Here is a 5,951-nt window from a genome sequence, read left to right as displayed (position 1 = left end):
CATCACAGAGCACTGAGTTGAACTCCATGTGTTATATAGCATGTTCCCACTAGTTATTTTGCACATGGTAGTGTATATATGTTAATGCTACTCTCTCAATTCACCCCACATTCTCCTTTCCATACTCTGTCTACATTTGCATCTTTATTCCTGCCCCAGAAATAGATTAATCAGTACCGTTTGTCTAGATTCTATACATATGATTTAATATATAACATTTGTTTTTCTCTTTCTGACTTATTTTATTCTGTATGACTGTCTCTAGGTTCATCCACGTGAATACAGATGACCAAATTCCATCTCTTTTTTTTGTGGCTGAGCAATATTCCACTGGATATATGTACCACAGTTTCCTTGTCCATTCATCTGTGGATAGACATATAGATTACTTCCATGTACTGGCTACTGTGAATAGTGTTGCAATGAACTTTGGAGTACATATTCTTTTTTAATTATGATTTTCCCAGAGTAAGTGCACAATAGTGGGATTGTTGGGTCATATGGTAGTTTTATTCCTAGTTTCTTAAGGAATATCCATACTGTTCTCCACAGTGGCTGTATCAATTTGCAGTCCCACAAAAGACCTTGAATAACCAAAGTAACCTTGATAAATAAAAACAGAGCTAGAGGAATGAACCTTCCTAACTTCAGACTATACTACAAAGCTACAGTAATGAAGACAGTATGGCACTGGCATGAAAACCGAAATATAGATCAATGGAACAAGATAGAAAGCTCAGAGGTAAACTCATGCACCTATGGGCACCTTATCTTTGATAGTGGTACTGAGAAACCCGGGCAGCTACATGTGAAAAGAATGAAATTAGAAGACTTCCTGATCCCATACACAAAAATAAACTCATATGGATTAAAGACCTAAATGCAAGTCCAGACACTCCAACATTCATAAATCAGAGCAAAATCTTTTTTGAACCACCTCCCAATGAAAATAAAAACAAAAATAAATAAATGGGACCTGATTAAACTTAAAAGGTTTTGCACAGCAATGAAAACCATAAACAAGATGAAAAGACCACCCTCAGAATGAAGCAACTGACAAGGGACTGATCTCCAAAACATACAAACAGCTCATGTAATTCGATATCATAAAAACAAACAGCCCAATCAATAAATGCACAGAAAAGCTAAATAGATATTTCTCCAAAGAAGACATACAGATAGATAGCAAACACATGAAAAGATGCTCAATATCATTAGTTATTAGGGAAATGAAAATCAAAACACAAAGAGGTTATCAACTCACATTGGTCAGAATGACCGTCATTTAAATATCAACAAGCAATAAATTCTGGAGAGAATGTGGGGAAAGGAAACCCACTTACACTGTTGCTGAGAATGTAAATTGATATAGCCACTATGGAGAATAGTATGGAGGTTCCTTAAGAAAACACAAACAGAACTACCAAATGAGCCAGCAATCCCACTCCTCGGGATACATGCACCACGGTGCTTATTGCAGGACTATATACAATAGCCAGGACATGGAAAACACCTAAATGTCCACTGTCAGAGGAATGGATAAAGAAGATGTGACACACATATCCAGTGGAAAATTACTCTGCCATGAAGGAACAAATTGGTGTCATTTGCAGAGATGTGGATGGACCTAGACACTGTCATACAGAGTGAGATTAAGTCAGAAAGAGAAAAACAAGTCTCATGTATTAAAGCATATTTGCAGAATCTAGAAAAATGGTGTAGAGGAACCTATTTGCAAAGGAGAAATAGAAACGCAGGTGTAGAGAACAAATGCAAAGAAACCAAGGAGGGAAGAGGAGGTGGGATGAACTGGGAGATATGGATGGACATATATACACTACAGTGTATGAAATAGATAACTAATGAGAATTAGTATATAGCACAGGAAACTCTATTCAAGGCTCTGTGGTGACCTGAATGGAAAGAAAGTGCACAAATGGGGGCTATATGTATATGTATGGATGATTCACTTTGCTGTATAGCAGAAATTAAACCACATAAAGCAGGTATTAGAACAGGTAAGGAAGGAATATTTGAAACAAATATTTCAAAAAAATTAATGGCATGGTTATACATACAAAGCTTTAGCAAAAATGTATAATTTATATGAATATGCTTATGGGAGTAAAAGTTATATATTAAAAGAATTAACTAACATGCTCAGTTTCACATTGTCAGTAACAACCAAGGCCAGAGCTGGACACAGAACTTTCTGACTCCAAAGCCCTTCAAGGTAAAGATTATGTGGCAGTGGCTTGGGAAAAGTTTTGTCCTCTATATGTTTTCACATGATAAAGGCATTTGTTAACTAAAATGTGTTAGCAAATTTACTCACATTTTATTAACACTTGCTTTCTTGATTTATCATAAACTGTATGTTTTAAAGTATTGCTTGAGATTTTTTGGCCATTTTCTCCATTGCAATAACTTTTGCTCTACTATATAATGTATTTAATTTAGGTACATATTTTATAAAACTTAATGCATTTCTTTGTCATATTTATAATTACATAAGCCTGAATATTACTTTATTTATTAGCAATATGATGATTTAAAAAATTTATTTGGTATATATTACTAAAACTTTCATTTAAATAATTTTATATAGCTTTTTATAGATGTGATGTTTTAAAACTCATCAATGGAGATTCAAACATATGCATATCAGGAAGGTTGATTACCATAAATTAAAATCAGAATGCAAGAAGAAATATTTTGTTAAAAATAAGCAAGCTGAAAAAAAAATAAGCAAGCTGTTGATATATGTAGATATGACTGAATACATTGAAACATAGGATATCTCTCAACTTTAGAAGATAGTCATCTCCAAACAAGTTTTGCCAAATTGTATTCCCATCATCAGCATATAAAATGCCAGATCAATTCCCATCCTTGTCAAGAGCTGGTAGCAAACATATTTAAATATTTTTCTTTACAAAATCATGGGTCATGATATCACATTGTGCACTTACTTCACATTTCCCTGATTTTACTGAAGGTGGCAGAATATGCCAACACGAAACATGCCATGTTATCATAAGGATTATTTTGACCTAAAGGTACCTTAACAAAATGAGTAGCTGCAAGAAGGCCTCTGAATCTCCTCTTTTTCTTCCTGGAAACAGAAGACAAAACCCTGGTAACATTCTTATCATCAAAGAAGGAAAATTGAGACTGAGACCTAGTTACAATATTCTTAAATACCTTTATCCTCCCCAGATAGTTTAGTTACTTTTCCACAATTGATTCATCTTGCTAAACTGAATACAAAGTATTTGCATATGTGCTTGCTAAGTTACTTCACCTGTGTCTGACTCTTTGCAACCCTATGGACTATAAACATAGCCCATCAGGTTCCTCTGTCCATGGCATTCTCCAGGCATGAATACTGGAGTAAGTTGTCATTTCCTTCTCGAACAAAGCATTTAAGTTTTGCTATCTCTTTGGGTCTTCATGCCTTTTAAGTGCTCCTGTGTCACATTGGATATATCAAATAAATTTGCATGCTTCTCTTTTATTAATCTGTCTCATGTCAATTTGATTATCAGGATCAGCTAGCGACTAAAATGCAGAAGAAAAATTTTGCCTCGTCTACACTGTGCTCAGTTGCTAAGACATGTCTGACTCTGTGTGGCCCCATGGACTGTAACCTTCTAGGCTCCTCTGTCCATGGGATTGTCCTGGCAAGAATACAGGAATGGGTCCCCATTTCCTCCTCCAGGGGATGTTCCCCACCCAGGAAACAAGCCTGTCTCCTGTCTCCTGCATTAGCAGGCAGATTCTTGACCACTGAGCCACCTGGGAAGCCAAGTGCTTTTTATGCCTCTATTGAGTTGATATTATGATTTCCTCCTTGTTTTCTATGAGTGTGTTGAGCTATTTTAGTTGATTTTCTTATATGAAATGGACTTTGTATTTTTGGAACATAATCAACTTTGTTATAATGTTTTATGTTCTTTTTTATATACTGCTGAGTCAATTTCCCAATGCTTTAAGATTCTACTTTAACATGATACAAGGAATTCCAAAATATTTTTCACTAAAAGTAAGTGCCTCATTGTGGTGAAGTCAATGGTATGATTCAGGCAAGGGTGTGCAGAACTGCTCAGGATACCTGGAGGGTTCTGGCCCCAGAAGCAAACTCTTGATGCAGCTGTAGTTTGGTGCCATTTAGTGGCTGTTATCAACTTTGACTAAATAGAAGGCAAAGTGATAGAATGGAACTGCCGGAAAAATGGTTAATACATCAGAGTATTGCTTAGTTACCTGGATTCCATCCCCATCATATGGTCTTAAGGAGGTGAAGTTGGCTAGAAATAACTAGCAACATGCAAAGCCCCCAACTTCCTTTCTTTCTGAGATAAAGTTGTCCCTGGTATTTTCATTCCTGTTTTTCCTCCCCTCTTTTGGTTCTTTCCCTCATCAAAAATAAGTCCTGTGAGATTTCACTGCCCTTTTTCAAAAAAGAATGAGCATAAAGTGGACTTATGTCCCAATAAAATGTTGCCAATTATATTACATCTCAATTTGCTTATTCTTGAGATGCCTTCTCAGAGTTTTACTGAAAATTCTTTAGAACTGTTGTGTACATATTGATCGGGGCTTTCCAAGTAGTTGATCCGTCCCTCAGTCATGTCCAACTCCTTGCGACCCCACGGACTACAGCACGCCAGGCTACCCTGTCCTTCCCCATCTCCCAGAGTTTGCTCTCTCCCTATGGTGCAGTGAGGATCTGCCATTCACACTAACCAGAGCGCCTCAAAGATGGGAATGACTACTTCACCATAAAGATCATCCTCTTCTTTTCTCCTGGAGCAAGTAATGTAACTTCTGAAAGAGTTAGTGTTCCTTCCCAATTGCGTAAGGGTCACAGTGACTTGCTCTCTGCCTTGCACGTGATTATCTGGACTATGTGTCTTTGGTGAACTTTATGTAAATATCAGTATTTGATGTATGTGACTATGCTTTCAACTTCTACTGAGTGGAATAGTTCTCAAAGCTCCCTGAAAGTCTGTCTCTCAGATTATAATGGGTTTGAATGAAATTCTCTTTTTCTCCGTAACTGGTTAATTGAATTTTCATCAACAGAGGTTACTGATCTGATTCTCTAGTTATCTATTGTGTCACTGAATCCCTCCACTTTGTTTTCCAGTTTAGCTATTCTATTCTTCAGTTCTGTCACTACTATTTGGTTGTTGTTTTTGATGATCAGTTGCTAAGTCACGTTCGACTCTTTGGACCCCATGGACTGTGGCACAACAGGCTGCTTGTCCTCCACCATTTATCAGAGTTTGCTCAATTTCATGTTCATGGAGCTGGTGATGCCATCCAACCACCTCATCCTCTGCTGCCCTCCTCCTCCTCCTCCTCCTGCCTTCAATCCTTCCCTTTGCCGGAGAGTTGGCCTTCGCATCAGGTGGCCCAAGTATTGAAGCTTCAGTAACAGTTCTTCCAATGAATATTCAGGGTTGATTTCCTTTAGGAGTGACTGGTTTGCTCTTCTTGCAGTCCAAGGGACTCTCAAGAGTCTTCTCCAGCACCATAATTTGAAAGCATCAGTTCTTTAGTGTTCAGCCTTTTTTATGATCCAACTCCCACATCTGTGTATGACTTTAGGAAAAAATTTAGCTTTGACTATACTGATCTTTGTCAGCAAAGTGATGTCTCTGCTTTTTAACATGCTGTCTAGGTTGGTCTTAGCTTTCCTTCCTTTAAAAGGAACATGCATCATTTAGTTTCATGGCTGCAGCCTCTATCCTCAGTGAGTTTGAAGCCCAAAAAAAGAATATCCATGATTGTTTCCACTTTTCCCCCCTTTTTTGCCATGAAGTGATGGGACCAGATTCCATGATCTTAGTTTTTTGAATGTTGAGACTCTTTGGTATTTTCTTATGCTTTTTGTCTCTTGTTCAAGTTCTCACTGTGTTTATCCTTTTTTTCTCTTGAAGTCT

The sequence above is a fragment of the Muntiacus reevesi genome, chromosome 1 (genome assembly GCF_963930625.1).
Source record: "Muntiacus reevesi chromosome 1, mMunRee1.1, whole genome shotgun sequence".
Classification (NCBI taxonomy): domain Eukaryota; kingdom Metazoa; phylum Chordata; class Mammalia; order Artiodactyla; family Cervidae; genus Muntiacus; species Muntiacus reevesi.
The sequence above is the reverse complement of the archived record's forward strand: the minus strand, read 5'-3'. Positions refer to the sequence as shown.